This window comes from Podarcis gaigeae (assembly GCF_964106915.1).
Source record: "Podarcis gaigeae genome assembly, chromosome: 16".
Taxonomy (NCBI): Eukaryota; Metazoa; Chordata; class Lepidosauria; order Squamata; family Lacertidae; genus Podarcis; species Podarcis gaigeae.
In genome coordinates this window covers 31,961,331-31,978,534 of record NC_139693.1, presented here as the reverse complement: position 1 = coordinate 31,978,534, position 17,204 = coordinate 31,961,331, and the positions used below count along the sequence as shown (strand labels likewise).

General features: G+C 44.0%; 1 protein-coding gene across 10 annotated transcripts in view; it reads left to right on the top strand.

The window, feature by feature from the left end:
- The window catches only part of FBRSL1 (fibrosin like 1), a 793,883-nt gene that overhangs the window by 505,134 nt on the left and 271,545 nt on the right, over positions 1-17,204 (top strand). The gene's annotated exons all lie outside the window — the stretch shown is intronic.

The window sequence follows — 17,204 nt, the reverse complement described above, 5'->3', positions numbered from 1 at the left end:
AAATGTCCTTTCCTTTTTGTTTTGACTCTACTGCCTTCCTGAAGCTTGGAAACTCTTTTTCCAGGAAAGTAAGAGGAAGCTATCTGCTTTTATGCCAGATTTTAGAAATAGTGATTGCTAAACCTCAAATGCCTTGGGTCACTATACAAGATGTCTTTTCCCTTGGGCTTTACTATGTACATAAAATAGGGTTTGTTGTTGCAAACATGACGACCTTCTTTGATTAATGGGCTTTGATTGGAAGAGCACTCAAGACTGCAATAGCATTCCTATCATGTTATTTTGGAGGAAGACTTCCCTCAGTAACTGCTTGAAAGGCAATATTTTATTTATAATGACTTTTGAATATGTCAGTTTTCGTAATGGGTTTCGAAGATGGACAACCAGTAACCCGTCTTTGCAGATGATGTTGTAACTGTCAAGGTATATTTTGGCTTCATGCATACATATTTATCATGCAGCAAAGATTTTTTTACTCCTGACCCTTTTGCTTGATACTCGCATTAGTCATTGGGAGATTATAGTCAGATGTTTGGGATGGGGAGAGATGAATGTATGGGTTCTTGTTTAAACCCAGTGACCTCCACTGACCTAAAAATGTCCCACCTATAGAAGAGGCAAGTTTAATTAACATCACTAAACTCTGAAGCACTCCCACTGACTGCAGTGAGACCACTATGAGACTATGTTGAATTCCATTGTGATCTTCAGACTGACATTGTGTTAAAAGAAAAATTTATTGCCTGTAAATAACCTTCAAGTTCATCAGATATTAGTCTCAGGCCATGCTGACATTTACAGCTGCCTTGGTTCTGTCTTTGAGTGGGCTGAAGTTTTTACTGCAATTTTTGAAGAATACAATTAAAGTAACATTCAGACAAAAAGGGAGTGTTAAAATATGGAAGTTGTTTTGGCCATATAAATTAGAAATACAAATATATTGAGTTGTCATAACTCTCAAGAAATGTTGATCAAATGTTTTCATATCTATCTTCTTTGCACTCACATCAATACATTTCCAGTTCAGATAAAGACAGGAACTACAAATTGTTTGTTAAATGCTTTTATTTAATTAAAATGTTTCTCTCCCACTCTTCACTGCAAAAATAATTCCAGGGTGGGTAACAATAACATATATACAAAATAGCATAAGTGACAGCATAATACAGGTTAAAACAAGGCAAATGAATTATAAATGAATCCAGGAAACACCAAATCTGATATAACCAAGTCTTTACCCCGCACCAGAAGTTGAATAGCAACACCACCCTTTGTATCTCAGAAGGAAGGGAGTGCTAGAGCTGAGGTGCTGCCATCTCGAAGGTGTTGCATGGAAGGCACCATATTCTCCCTCCAGTGTTGAAGCACTGTACATTTGGCTGGCTGTCATGCATGTATATTTGGTAGTAAATTCTCAAAAAGCAGGAAGATTAACCCCAAGAGGGGCTTGTAGTTGGGCAGCTCCACACCATTTAGCTAAGGTACCCAGTTTCTGCCACGCATCCCTAATGCCTTGGGATGGAGATAATTTGCTATGGAACCTCTTTGGCATCCAAAAAAGTCCAGAACGATACAGTTGTTGAATGAGGCACAGTCTCAGGGTAGTGGAGGACGTTTTCATAAACAAGAGTGCTGTGAACCACTGCTTGGGTAGAACGGGTCCTACCTTTTACAATAAAGTATCAGCCCCTCACTTGGTCATAGCACAGATACCAATATAATAGAGTGCCATTTGTCAAGTCCCTTCCATAGAAGCTTCAACATTCATCTCTCCAATACACAAAAACAGAGAAGATTCTTGTAGAACAGGGGTCGGCAACCTAAGGCCCATGGGCCGGGAGAGGCCCATGGAGGCCATTTAACCAGCCCACAACCTGCCCCCAAACCTAACCGCCCATTCGGTGAGTCCCTGCGTGCTGTGCTAAACCGGCACGGCTTGGCGATTCTTTTCTGCGGCTCCGGAAATCACTTCTCTGCATACCCAGATGCCAGAAATCGCGTCTGCGCATGTCCATGGTGCCAGAAATTGCTTCTGCACCTGCCCAGACACCGAAAATTGCTTTTGAACAGGTGCAATTTTTGGCATCTGGGCACGTGCAGAAGCGATTTCCGGTGCCGCGGACATGCGCAGGAGCGATTTCCGGCGTTGTGCTGCATCGGTCCAGCCCACAGATGATCTCTGCAGGAGTGATCCGGCCCATGCCTGATAAGCCTAGCTGACCCCTGTTGTTGAAGCTTAAATGCTAACAGATTTATTTCATGATCTAGGGCCCACTTTATCAGAGGCAAGAAGTATTATTTGAAAGAGGAGGCTCGAGTCCTCCAAAGTTTACGCCACAATAAATATTTTGGTCTCTAATGCAAGATTTAAAGTACAGTATTTAAAAGACAGTGGAACTTTGGTTCTTGAACGGCTTAGTTGACAAACAAATCGAAACCCGAACGCTGCAAACCCGGAAATGAATGCTTTGGTTTGCGAACTTTTTTCGGAAGCTGAACGTCCAATGCGGCTGCCGGCTATTGTTTCTGGAGTGCCTGCACCAATTGGAAGCCATGCCTTGGTTTCTAAACATTTTGGAAATCTAACAGACTTCTGGAATGGATTAAGTTCAAGAACCAAGGTTCCATTGTAAATGAAAAATATTATTTGTAAAAACCCAGCTTTGGTGGTTGGTTTTCAGTTAAACTAGGAATGGGCAAACTGGGATCCATGATTCTGTAAGTCTCAACATCCTTTAGAATTCCACTTTCTCATCCTACAAAGACTGGGTGAATTCCAGAAAAAGTTGGGCTGACTTAAGTCACAGAAAGGTGATTAAACTCATAGTTAAACCCTTTTGATTTCAAATTTCCTTTGACATGTTCCCGATCTCACTAGCTATCAGTGTTGCAGATATCATTTTGAATGGTGGGATAGTGGAAGCTTTGTGCAACCCTCACTGCTGAACAAGATATCCACCTCAAAATATAATAATAATAATAATAATAATAATAATAATAATAATAATAATAATAATAATAATAATAATTTTATTTAAAAAATCAAATTATAAAACTAACAGAGAGATGCAGAAAATTTGCACATTTCCAAATTTAGAATTGGGTTGTCATTTGACAGAGAGTTATAAAGTGTTTCTGTTTGACCTCTGCTAAAACCACAGGAGGTAAAAAATACCACAAATGCAGGAAGATACCTGGGAAGCCTACACTAATAAAGCAGATTTCCCCCATCTGTTCAAAATCAGGAAAATGTATTTTGCCTTTCATCCTTTCACTGCCTTCTTTTAAAAGTCTTGCTGCTTGTTTAAAGTTGCCCCAGATGAAATCACAGATGTGTTTTGACACATAAGCCATAAGAGAGAGGGCTGGATTACGCAACAACAGCTTGTATTATGGTGTGTGTTGATATTTTTTCGGTTGCCACAGTCAAGTAGCTGAGGCCAAAAGGGGAAGAGGGACTGATGGGGCTGAGTCTACCTGGTGCAAGTGCAACCATTTCACGCCGATGTGAAGAGCTGTAGTGGCCTGGGCTAGCATAAATCCATCACAGGATTGGCACGTCCAGTGTCTGCAATGGGCAGAAAGCACTGCCACCCCTTATTTATCTCCCAGCAGTGGTGCATGAACTCTCCCCTTATTTGGTTTGCATGTATGGTATGTAAGCTTTTGTGTTAAAATTTCCTAATCTGTTGGCAGCTAAGCTCCACACAGCTTGGTGCCTGTTCTCACATCAACAGTAGCGGTCGGACAGTGGAATGATGGGTGCTTACCTGTAGTAGAAGTCGCTGGTGCTTACTGAGAAGGGGAGCGAGAGGGGCAGGGTGGGAAGAGATCTGCTCTGTGCAAATGCATCAGTAGAAGAAGCACAGCATTGGTTGCCTCTACCATCTGAAGTGAAGTGGGTGTTGGGCAGAGAAAGGGTCTCCACAGTGATGGCCCCTTGGGAGCAGAGCGCCTTCTTTCAAAAGGCTGCCCACTTTGTTATACTTAAAGTTTATTTTCCCAGGCTCTCAAATATTTGAGCTGTGGCCGCCTGATCTGCAGCTTTTTACCTGTTTGTTTTGGTGTTTGGATTGCTTGAGCGTTATTGCGTAGCTCTATGGAGTGAACCGACTCTGGGAGCCTGTGGCTAAAGGAGAGTATAGAAATGTCTAAAATAAATACACAGAAAGTTTCTCATAATTTAATTAAGAAGACATCATGAAAGAACAAATGTACACAGCAGTATCAACAAGCGATGAAGTCTAAATAAACAGACGGATAAAAGCAGCAGCCAGCACCAATCACCCATTAAAAGCCTTGGAGAATGAAAGGATCTTAACCTGTCATCTAAATGATAAGTGTTGGTGCCTGCCAAAATTTGTAGCTGCTGCTTGGTAGAGATGGCCAGGAACTTGCTGTGCCACACAAGTAGCTGTTCTCTGCCAGAGCTAAGTTCTTCTGTGAAATGCATTCTCCCCCACCCCTTTTACGTCTCTCCATATTATTCTTTACCGTGTATATTTTAGGTTTCTGTCTGCCCCGTCTAGATTCCTGATAACAGAGGGTAGTGTTACATGGCTGAACATGGTGAGACTCAATTCCCTCATATTATTTCCGACGCTGAATCACAGTATTTCTCGCATTTCCCCAATCAAAGAAGGCAAAAAAGCAATCATTTAGAAAAACTACTTGAAAGATCTGCCAGTCAATGCTCAGATGAAGTTGTAAGTGACATGTAGTTTTAGTATACAGCTATGCTATTAATGATTATCTAAATTACACTGGGTAGGCCTGGCTAGCAGCATTACATCTGAGACTGACGTTTGTTAGATTAGGTTTGACTTCACCTTGTAGTGAAGAAATTGAAATCTGAACAACATTGATTAGCTTTCAGAATGTGGGATCTGAGGTTACCTTCAGAGGAAGCTGCATTGCGTATGGCTTGTAACCTAACTGTCCTTCTCAGAAAAGGAAGAATATTATATCATTCTGTACAGATGATATTTGAGAGCAGGGTGGGGGGTGGGGAGATGGCCGTCACGCTTCATTTCAACTTATGGACTAACCAACGAGCCTTTGCACACACAAAAATGAAGAGAGAATGCCTCTGTGTCTTTTCTCTGTATTGCTTTCTTGATCTGTAAAGACAAAAAGCAAGGAATCAGTTTCTCTAAGTAGGTCTCTGCCTCTAAACAGGACTATATTCCATGACAGAAAAGACAAATGCATGCATCACATCACTGTAAGTAGAGGTCTGAGCCTTTGCCTCAGTTCCTGGATGCAGCAGTGTTTTGGCAGGTGATGCTGATCTGTTGCCTCATGTGCACCTGCCCTAGGCCACATACTGTGGGATGCAGGGGTGCCCGTGTGCCCTGGAGACCTTAGAAAATAATGTTCTCTAAAGCTTGGTGTTTACAGAGGCTTGAGACTGATGTCTTGGGTCCCATTCATGTCTACAGCCCAACCAAACCTTGCCCCCCCCCCCCGAGTGTCCTCTGTCTTTTTCTTAATCCAGTTTAATAAAGGATGGGATGAAAGAGTTCACAGGTACTCATACTACTGCAATACCAGCTGGGATCAGAGAATGGGCCAATAATTGCAGTATTAAAATTTTGTTCCAATTGACTGTCAGTGACAAATCTGCTTGACGGATCTTCTGTCTTGCATTCAGAGTGTGCCCACCTTTTTTTGTTTAAAACAAAGGAAAATGTCAGGGAACTGCCATCGGCTCAGAGGCAAGAAAGTTCTTCTTCCGGGGAGGAGGAAAGCCCCACCTCCAGTGGGGAAGAGGTGCAAGGACCAGATGATGCTGGTGGGAGCCTTAACACCACTCCTGGGCAAGCCAGACAGGAGGGAAACATGCCCTTGCCATCACCCATCCTGCGCAGTAGTGGAAGGCGCAAAGAGGGAAGGAGAAGGCTGGGGGTAACGAAACTCTTATGTTGGGGGAGGTCCAAAAGATGACCACTCCCAGATTCTGCTAGCGATTGAGCCAGACATGAGCTTTGGGGCTCTTCACTGTAAATAGTTTGCACCAAAATAAAGCCTGTAAAAGACAGGTTGGAGTCCTGCCTGGTTACTCTCGAGCAACCGCAACAGCCATCTGACAGAAAAGGAGGGAGAGCTTTATTGATTTTGAGAGAAGGTGTTTAGCAGAATCTGGAGGTGCTTTTGTTTTGTTTCCTAGAGCAGAGGTTTTCAGCCTTTTTGAGTCCATGGCTTCCTTAACCAACTACATTATTTCTGCAGCACCCCTCTGAGGCTCAAGAGCCCAGTTTTGTCACCCTTTGCCTGCAGAGCTGGCAGCCTCTCACCCTTGTTTGAACACCCTCCCTTGTGGAGTGTTCCCTCAGCCTCTTCTCTTCTCTTTGAGGGTCCTCCAGGCAGCTGCTATTGCCATCCCTGGTCTTTGAGCTGCCCCCGCCCCACCCCAAAGAGAGGAGCCTCCCAGAGGCACCATTTGCCTACGGAAGTTATAGCCGGGGGTGCTGCAATAAACAGCTGTGCAAACCTTTGGGAGGCAGAGACGCAGGAGGACGTCAGAGGAGGGAGGGAAGGAAAGAGAGACAGAGGCCAGTGTTGCCTGTGCCACCCCTAACCATCATTCAAGGCATCCCACGGCACACTGGTTGAAAACCACTATCCTAGAACATCTAGGACAGCGTTGCATGGGGCTGTAGCTCAGTGGTAGAGCAGCTGCTTTGCATGCAGAAAGGCCAGGGAGTGTTCCCTGCCTGAAACCCCGGAAATCTGCTGCCTCTCAGCATACACAACACGAAGATAGATGAACAATAGGAAAGAACCTCCTATGTCTTCCCTCTGTCCCTCCCTTGTTTTTGCTTTGCTTTTCATTTGCCTCAGAGGGGGAAAAGTCAGGGATTCCCAGTTTGTCCGGAGATCTTCTGCAGCACGTAGCAGTGACGGTGGCATTGCTCTGACGGCCCATAAACATTGCTACTGAAAATATATACTTCCTTTACTAGCTACAACAGCATTAACAGACAGCAATTACCCTTCATTTTCAGGAACTATAAAGTCTCCATTAATTCAAGATTTATGTAGTTATAGCATTTAGCACAGGAATAACACCACAGAGAATTGGTTTATACACATGTAATGAGAGAGCTTATGGCATACTTTAGTGAACATTAACATAATAGAGTAATATAAACCATCAACAGTTCCTCTTATTGTCTCTTACCTGCTTTAGCGTTCAGATGAAAAGAGGCGAGCAGCTTGGTAATGCGCTCCCGCTAAATGGCATTCTGCGAAAAGCCAAAAGTCAAGTTGCGTAAAACAAGGGAATGACTAATTCCTTCTCTTCATTATTCCAAAATGTTGCTGAGACTTTTGCTAATAACAATGTTTGGAGCAGTATTAAGTATAAAATGTGGGATGTGGGGCGGTGGGGGGGGGGAGGGAGAACCTATTACCTTCCCTCAAAGTAATTCAACATTCGTGCTCTTTCATTCTTGGGCTCCCAACTGCTGCGAGTGAAATTATGGGTTGTCAGTTTAATTGTATGGACCCAGAGCATAAGCGAGCTCTACAAATCAAGGGTTAGATATCAGGCATTTCTTCATTTACTAAATAAGACACTGAGGAAGGAGGGGTAGGGGTGCAAATGGCATTGCACTTCTAAGTTAATTAAACGTTCGCTGCATATTTATGCTGTGGTTTGATTTTGTGTTACAATGGTGGCAGGAAAAAGCTTAAAACCTCAAGTAGCTAAGACCTGGAGCTCAAACGAAAAGGGGTGGGGTTCTGTGTGCACCTGCTTCCCCCGAAAGGCAGCCCTTAGTTTTCAGTATTAAAGTTTTTATGACATGGCAGCCTCATATCATGGACTTTGGCGTCAGATAAGTCACTGTTTTCTTAGAAGATTCATCCACCCCTGTGTAAGAGAGGCCGAGGAACTGTATTATGTTTAAGGGAGTTCGAAATGGTAGCCCTGTGAGAGGGTAAACTACAGATTTTGGATAAAATACAAGTTGGAAATGCAAGTTTCCAGCATAATTAATAGGATCAGAGGCCAGAACAGGCATGGAGAGACAATTTAACCCTTTCCTCCCCTGCTGTCGTCCTGAGGCAAATCCCTCTTCCCGTTTGCATTGAGAGGAAATTCCTCCCTGGGGTAATTGCTGAAATGCCTAAACACATAATAATAATAATAATAATAATAATAATAATAATAATAATAATTTTTTATTTATACCCCGCCCTCCCCAGCCAAGGCCGGGCTCAGAGCGGCTTACAAGCAATAATAAAAACAAGATGAATGATTACAACTTAAAAACAAAAATAAAATACAACATTAAAATAATGGAACATTAAAATATTAAAATGTAGCCTCATCGCAGGAGGAGAAGGAAAAGAAAGGAAAAAAAGAGAGGGAGGGAATCAAATTGGCTCCAAGCCAAAGGCCAGGCGGAACAACTCTGTCTTACAGGCCCTGCGCAAAGAAATCAGATCCTGCAGGGCCCTGGTCTCATGAGGCAGAGCGTTCCACCAGGTCGGAGCCAGAGTTGAAAAGGCCCTGGCTCTGGTTGAAGCCAATCTAACTTCCTTAGGGCCTGGGACCACTAGGGTGTTGTTATTTATGGATCTTGAGGCTCTCCGTGGGGCATACCAGGAGAGGCGGTCCCGTAGGTACGAGGGTCCTAGGCCGTGAAGGGCTTTAAAGGTCAAAAGCAGCACCTTAAATCTGACCCTGTACTCCACTGGGAGCCAGTGCAGCTTGAAAAGCACTGGGTGAATATGATCCCATGGCAGAGACCCCGTGAGGATCCTCGCTGCAGCATTCTGTACCCGCTGGAGTTTCTGGGACAGCTTCAAGGGCAGCCCCGCATAGAGCGAATTACAGTAGTCAAGCCTGGAGATGACTGTCGCATGGATCATTAATAATGTGATAATAATATGTGGCAGCCTCTCTTCAGTGGCATCTGGTCAAAGTTTGGTACTTGTTGGCTTTCCTGAATAGTTGTCCCATGATTAGGGACACAGGAAGCTGTTTATACCAGGTGAATTCACAGGTCCATTTGCTCAGCATTGTCTGTACTGACCAGCAGTGGATCCTCAAAGGTTCAGGCAGTGAGGCCTTTCCCAGCCCTCCCTAGCTATGCTACTGAGCTACTACGGAGTCTTTAAAAGGGGTAGGTCTTTCTTTCTTTCTTTCTTTCTTTCTTTCTTTCTTTCTTTCTTTCTCAGAATGATTGGGATTTAATGGATGAATCAGGTTAAACTCATATGATTAATTTATTAAGATTTTTCTAATAGGATAACTACCCTACTTTGAAACCATCCTCTGAGCCATGACCTACCTGTGCTCCTTTAGGGTGACATGGAAGAACCTTTAGAAACACGATGTTTTTCCCTAAATGGCACAGCCCTCTGTGCCGGATTCCAGACACAATCTTTCACCCATCAAAAGAAAATTTCAGGCACCTGTTCCTTTCAGAGCCTTACAATTCTTGTCCTTTTCTCTCTCCCTTTTATAACTTCTGTTCTGCTGGCTTTGGTGTCCAAGCCTTAGGATACCAGTTTCCATCGGTGAGGAAAGTTCGTGGCTCTGTGGGATATGCTTTAACATGGGAAATGCTTTATGGCTGGAAAGGGTAGTCTGAAACACTGGATAGATGCTGCCTCTCAGTGCAGGCAGTATGGAGCTAAATGGACCCCGTGGTCCAACTTTATTTGGTATAATGCAGCTCTCCGCGTTTCATGATCAGACGGTTCTCCAAAGACACTGGGCTGCCTCCAGTGTTCCCTGCCCATTGGTGCAAGGACTAGCACTTTTTAATGTGCAACAGAGGAATCCAATGCAACAGTTGTACTAGCAAAACTCATCATGCAACAGATTGCACCATCCGTTGTGCACCAAAGTTACCAGCAACCTGCTTATTACTATTTCTTCCTCTCACCAGTGGAACAAGTATGCCGCTAAGTGAATTTAACTGAGTGCTCATAACTGAGTATCATAAGCTGCACCATAAATCAGTCTTTCCAGGAGGGTTATTGCCCTTTCAAATTTATGATCCTTTTCCTCCTGCTCCCATAGTGGCTTACAAATATCAACGAGACGGGGGGGGGGAGTTCAGGCACTAATTTTTAATTACAGAGATATTTCAGCAAATATCAGGAATGGGAAAATTTGCAGATTGTCAGAAATTGTTGGTATTTCAGCTGAGCAAATGGAGAAGCCCTGCAGTCCCATCTCTCTCTCCCTCTCTCCCAGCCCAGGGAGATCCTTTTTTAAAAATAATTATTATTATTATTATTACATTTCCAATTACCAAACCAATCATATCATATTAATTATTCCAGATTATATCACAAAGTCCAAATATTAAACCGAATTTTAATTTTTTTGTGGGGGATACCCATGCATCGAGTTTGGTAGGGGTCCAATCATCTTATATTTCTGTTGCTTTGATGTTCACAGTCCCATCTTCTCATCTCCTTGTCATTATCCTTTTTCTTCTTAATAACCTCCAAGTTGTTTCCACAAGTGAGTTGAAAGGAACAGCCTTGTTTATATTTCTGTGTAAACTTTGTAATGCTCTCCCGTAATTCATCTCACATAGATCCGAAAGTCCAAAAGTCCTGTTCAAGTGGCAGTCGCCATTTTAGTCAGTTCCAATGAAATACAGTCTAGGCGTCCGCTCCTTAATTTTCCCAGACCAGTTGCACCATAAATCAGTCTTTCCAGGAGGGTTATTGCCCTTTCAAATTTAGGATCCAAACCTGATAACAGAACAGTGGCTCACCCCCCCCCCCATGACTGCAAATCTTGCAACAAGGTCTGCCTCATAATGGCGGATCGCTTTAGTAACTACGCCACAAGAAAGCCTCCCTTCTTTCCAGATCTTTCACAGAGTAAAATCTTTTATTAGTATTTTTTGTTTCTACACAGTATATTTTTCAGTCTCACTTGCTATCAGTCATTGTCATGGTTCTTCTAAAGGGGGGGTTGTTAGGTAAATCATACTGAAAAAGAATAAAGTTTTTTTTTTCCTTTCCGTTCCGTTCAACATACCAACATGGCTGTGATTCTTTGATGTAGCATTCTGTCCCATCGCTCTATCTTCTCAGTGGTAGATTTATTTAGCAGATAATACACCCCTGACCTTGCTCGAAACATGTGCATTTACTTCTCCAATTTTTTTTTATCTTAAGCAATGCATCTAGTTTCGCTCTTGAAATGGCATCCGGGAGCTCCAGAGCTCGCTCGAGGGCTTTCCGCTCAGTGCCCCCCCTCCTTCTTTCAAACTTGGGGGTGATTTATGGGCAATCGCGGGTAAGGCAGCATCTTCCCACCCCCTGGGAAGAAGAAGGGAGGCTTATATACTCCCCATAATCGGCCTCTAATTACCTCGTGCGAGCCGGATAAATGGTATTGTCAGCCATCTTCCAAGGTGCCCCTAGCGGGCCCCCCCTCAGCCCAGTGGAGGTCCTTAAGGGCAAACCAGTCCCTATCTGCCTGCCTTCCTGCTTGCAAGCAGTTCAGAGGCTGAATTACTTTTCTCCTCCTTACAGAGGCAGAGCTAGCTGCTCCGGGACCCAGAGCGGCACACATGCTGTGCACCTGGGCGGCGGGGCTAGCTGTGCAGGGGTGGGGTGAGTGTCTCAGGGGGCGGGACGTGATGTCACCCCCTCAGGGATAACACCCAGGGTGGACCGCACCCACCGCATCCCCCTTCCTCCGCCAGTGCCTCCTTAGGGCTCATCCAGACTTCCTTTTGCACCACTCCTTCTAGGTACAGGTCTGCGCTTTAAAGCTCAGGTTGGCATTTGCGCTGATTCAGCAGTAAAACACGGGTTTTCCTGGGGAAAGTGCCAGGACAAAAAACACACATATTTTCGGACACAGAGCCTGTACCTACAGAGGCGGCACAAAAGGAAGTCTGGATGAGCCCTGAGTCAGTGTTAACCCTTGTTGACCTCAGCCGGGAGGGGTGGGTTGGAAAAACTAGATTTAGTTGGCTCTGCCTGTCTTTGGCTCCATCTTCACTTACTGTTGGGCTTTCTGCCTTCTGCTTCAGTGGGCACCAGCCACCACTGTCGCAGCCTGATGGAATATGTTACTGTTGCCAATAAAATTATTTATATACAAAACTAGGAACTGAAGGATTGCCTGCTGAATGTGTCGTTGTGCTCTGAAAGTATACTTATCTACTGTATTTTGGACAATTTCAGATCACAATTAGCGAACCCTTTTGTGGTATCTTTGGCATCCCCTCCCTAAGAAGATTTACCAGGCCCCGACACTGTATTGCTATAACCATCCGTTGGAATAATGACCATTTCTGAAAGCTTTTAGTGAGGTGGAGTAGATTTATATTTTGTTGTAAAGTGCTGCTACTCTCTGGGATTGGTTTTTGTAAGTTATTCATATGTATTCCATTTGAAATTAGGATTGTATGTTCTTACATTATGTTATGTTGTTTTTTATATAAGCCTCGATTGTTATATTTATAAAGAAAGGTGAGGTATCAATTGCAACAGCACATTTTTGCAGCTGACAAATTGTCTATCATTTGTCATACTTCTGTTGGAAGAACAAAGTGAGCACCTTCCTGTCTCTGCTTATTCAAGGCACCTCAATGAGCATTTCCTGTTCTCTGATTCCTCTTAGCGCTGCAAGAATGTGTGTTTGGTTTTAGTGTCTTCATAGGCACACAAAAGGGAAAAAATCACACACAGTTAAGGTATGTGATCCTCCTGAATGGAGCAGACTTCCTGGCTCCTAAAGATTAAAAAGTTGAGAACCCAGAGATATTAGCTGAAGGACAAAACAGTAAGAGTTAGAAAACTGACATCTGTTTAATGCCTGGATAAAGGTGGCTGGTTTAATAAAGGAGAGCCTTGGTTTCACAGATGCAGCAGTGTCTCCATATTGAAAACATCTGTTTTCTTTATTACATGGTCACAATATTATGTTTAGAGTAGCATTGTAGCCTTTTAGTGACATAATACTGTAAACAAGATGAACATAATAACTATAATCACTCGGGAAGGATTATTCTAATTCAATTTATTTGCAGTGCACTGACCACAAATAAAATTTTAAAAATTGCAATATGTAAGAAGACCCCTGCTTAATCAGACCAGTGCCATCTAATTCAGCATCTTATTGTCATGGCAGCCAACCAGATACCTGTGGTAATCCAGAAAGCAGAACTTGAATGCAACAGCACTGTTTCCACTTGTGATTCCCAGCAACTGGTACAGTTGTACCTCTGGTTACAGATGCTTCAGGTTACAGACTCCGCTAACCCAGAAATAGTACCTCGGGTTAAGAACTTTGCTTCAAGATGAGAACAGAAATCTCGCAGCAGTGGTGTGGCGGTAGCGGGAGGCCTGATTAGCTTCAGCTTAAGTGGTGCTTCAGGTTAAGAACAGTTTCAGGTTAAGAACGGACTTCCAGAACGAATTAAGTTCTTAACCCTAGGTACCACTGTATTCAGAAACTTACCCAGTATTTAGAAGCTTATCCAGGTCAGGAGGACCAGGAGCCCATTGCACTGAGCTTATACTCTAGTTCTATCCAACAGGTATAGTTGTATATGTGACATTCTCTGACCTTACCATGCTGTCAATCTTCCTCAATTGCTTAATTTGCTTTTTACGTCATATATAAAAGTAACTAACTCAATATTAGTTAAAAAGTGAAAAGTTTATTTGCTATCTTGGAGTGGGTTCGGTTGATCTCTGTGACCAAGTGGTCAATTGCAAACTCAGCTATGATGGTCTTGTTGGAAGAGTGGCTGCCGTTCCGGGATATAGCATATGTTTGACATGGATTAGGTCCTGTATTCTATCTTTGACACTTCTCCAGGTAATAACTACCAGGATGTATAAAGGTAAAGGGACCCCTAACCATTAGGTCCGGTCATGGCCGACTCTGGGGTTGCGGTGCTCATCTCGCTTTATTGGCCAAGGGAGCCGGCGTACAGCTTCCGGGTCATGTGGCCAGCATGACTAAGCTGCTTCTGGCGAACCAGAGCAGCACACAGAAACTCCGTTAACCTCCCTGTTGGAGCGGTACCTATTTATCTACTTGCACTTTGACATGCTTTCAAACTGCTAGGTTGGCAGGAGCAGGGACCGAGCAACAGGCGCTCACCCCATCATGGGGATTCAAACCGCTGACCCTCTGATCGGCAAGTCCTAGGCTCTGTGGTTTAACCCACAGCGCCTCCCGTATACCTGGGGAAAATACAGGGTTCTGTGCAGACAGTGAGCTAGCTCTCCATAAGGCAGTCATTTTTCTGACTGCACAGTGACTTGCAACAATGGAGTTCCTCCATGAACCCAGGTTTGTCAACAGATTGGCTGCCCTTCTTCAGTCTAATTGGCAAGTGTTGCTGCTCATATGTCATAATAGCAGAAAAATGCATGCTTGGTTGCTGGAATGCCTCTGAATACCAGCTGCAAGAGATCAACAATGACAGGGAGCTATTGCCTTTATACCTTTCTTGACTCCCTGGGAGCATCTGGCTGGTCATTTTGAAAAGCCGGGTGCTGTGCAGTAAATGAACCTTTAGTTTGATCCAGTAGAGCTGCTCTTCATTCATAAGTTTGCCACTACAAAATAGTTGCAAAATGCCACTGGCGCTGTTGGTAATGGACATTGGAAGGATATCCAGAGTTAAATATGGGCAAGTGTCTAGTTGTCTTTAAAAGAAGTGGGCATTGGAATGAAGCACTGAAACAGCACAAATGTGAGCTGTTTTCATCAGAAGATTGGAGTCTGCAAAGTATTGGCATTAATGTTGTACTAAGTAGCATTTCTCTATGTTTGCCCACGTCGCTATTACTTTGCTGCTGAGAGAAGAGGAACCTTTGCATCAACTCCCCGATCAATAATCCACTGCTGTTGCTTTTTTAATGCCTCTAAATACATATACGCATGATGAAGAGGAGCTGTCTGCAGAATCAATAAAGCAGATTTAGAAAAAAGAGAGTAGAGGAGGGAAACCTGAAAGCTTATGTTTATGTGACAGGCCCATGTTGAGAAGGGAGGTAACAGTGCTGTTGTTGTTGGCATCCATCTCTCTCAAGAGGTAATGGAGTGTGCCTCCAGCGGTTAAGTTAAACAGCTGTGTTAGCACTGAACTGACCTCCCGGGGGTGCAAGCCTGGGGTGTGTGCATGGAGGACTGCCCAGATGACAAGACCCCCCCTCTCAGCCTCACTGATGTGGTCCAAAGAAAAGCAGAGCAATACATTTGACACCAGCTTGGCTGCATGCATCTTGTACAATCTGATTTTGTATAGGGTTTACTCCTTAGCCTTTTCTTCTCCTGAAGATATCTTGCAAGGCAGTGGAGGTTTAGGATTAGAGTTTTCCTTCTCCTAGATGTGCTACCTTCCCAGGTTGACGAGCCCCATCTGCCCCTCACTTCCCTCTATGTCACAGGGGAAGTCCCTAACTCACCAAGGGTAACAGTGTAAGGCATGGAAAACAGGAGTAAGACAAACAAGCTCAATTTCAACAAGTAATCCCCATCATCCTTGACTAGTGGCCATGCTGGCTGGGGCAAATGAGAGTTGTAGGCCCAAAGATATGGTGGGCACAAGACTGGGGAAGGCTTCCTCAGATGCCTTCTGTGTCTCTCACTAAATGAGGTGATGTGGGTGGTTTCTGTGAAGAGGGCCTTTTTGGTGGCAGTGTCCTAGTTATGGAATGCCCTTCCCAGAGAGGCTTGTCTGGCACCTACGTTGTAGTATTTCTGGTGAAAACTCACCCCCTGGCCAGCTTTTCAATTACATGTGCTCAGGGCTTTTTTCCCCAGGGGGAATTCACAGGAACTCACTTCTGGCAACTCTCAGGTGGGCACTATTGCCATTCTAAGAGAATGAAGGAGGTATTCATGGTGAGTTTCAGCACCTCTTTTTCTAGAAAAATAGCATTTTGTGTGCTATAGTATACTTTGAGCTGTTGGCACTAATTTACATGTAACTGACATTCTCACCTTATTCTGAAGAAACCTTTTGTCTGTGCCCATAACCCCTTCTGTCTTTCCTCCATGACATGAGCGTACATGCCAGGAAGTCTTCAGTTAATTATAGTTCCTGTTCAAACCAGGAAGCCTCCAATTAACCATAGTTCCCCATTTCATCTGAACTTGGAAACGATAGCCACCAGTTTCGGAGCTAGGCAGGATAGAAATTCTAGCTTCTTCCAAAATTGGTAACTATAAGTTCCTGATTTCAGATGAAATAGGATTGGGAAACTATGGTTAGTCACTTCCTGGTTTAATCATAGCTCAAGCGGACAGGGCAGCATGCATGTGGGAAAGGGTTGGTCATATCTCAGGGTATTAATCCAAACCAGATCAGCTCAAACCCTGCCTCCACTTTCCTCCCTTCTGGTGCTGAGTTTTAGATCGCAGGTCCCTCCAGGCAAGGACCCTTGCAATCTTTAGTGTCATGCATACTAGGGTGGCTAGCTATAAGAGAGGTCAGGGCCCCTGCACCTTTTAATAGTTTTGTAGAAGAAAGATGTAGCTTGCCAGGTTTACACTATATTAACAATATAATGATTTCAGTATCAGTGCCCAATTTATAGAATTCCCTTCCCTCTCATGTATGGCTGATGCCAACTCCATGGTGTTTTCTGCTCATGTATTTGCCCTGGCAATTGAAGCAGTCTTCGTAGCAAACAGTGCAGTGGTATTGCATCACTTACTTGGCCTCCTTCTGGTCAAGCTGTTGCTGTTGACTTTAACTCCTTTTGTATTAATTTTAGTGTCACTTGCCCTAAGATTGCCTTGGCAATGGAAGAACAGGTGCCTAACATTTAAAATAGCATATTTACAATTCAACATGTGTGTACCACTTCAAAAAAAACAACCCAGAAAAGTAAAAAAGCATTAAAAAAAAAAATAAAGTGTAAATTCCACATTCAGTACTATGCAATGCTACTAACTCCACATTTGAAGTGACCTAGTTAAGCAACCAGGGGACGCGGGTGGCGCTGTGGGTAAAACCTCAGTGCCTAGGACTTGCCGATCGTATGGTCGGCGGTTCGAATCCCCGCGGCGGGGTGAGCTCCCGTCTTTCGGTCCCAGCTCCTGCCCACCTAGCAGTTCGAAAGCACCCCCAAGTGCAAGTAGATAAATAGGGACCGCTTACTAGCGGGAACATAAACGGCGTTTCCGTGTGCGGCTCTGGCTCGCCACAGTAGCTTTGTCACGCTGGCCACGTGACCCGGAAGTG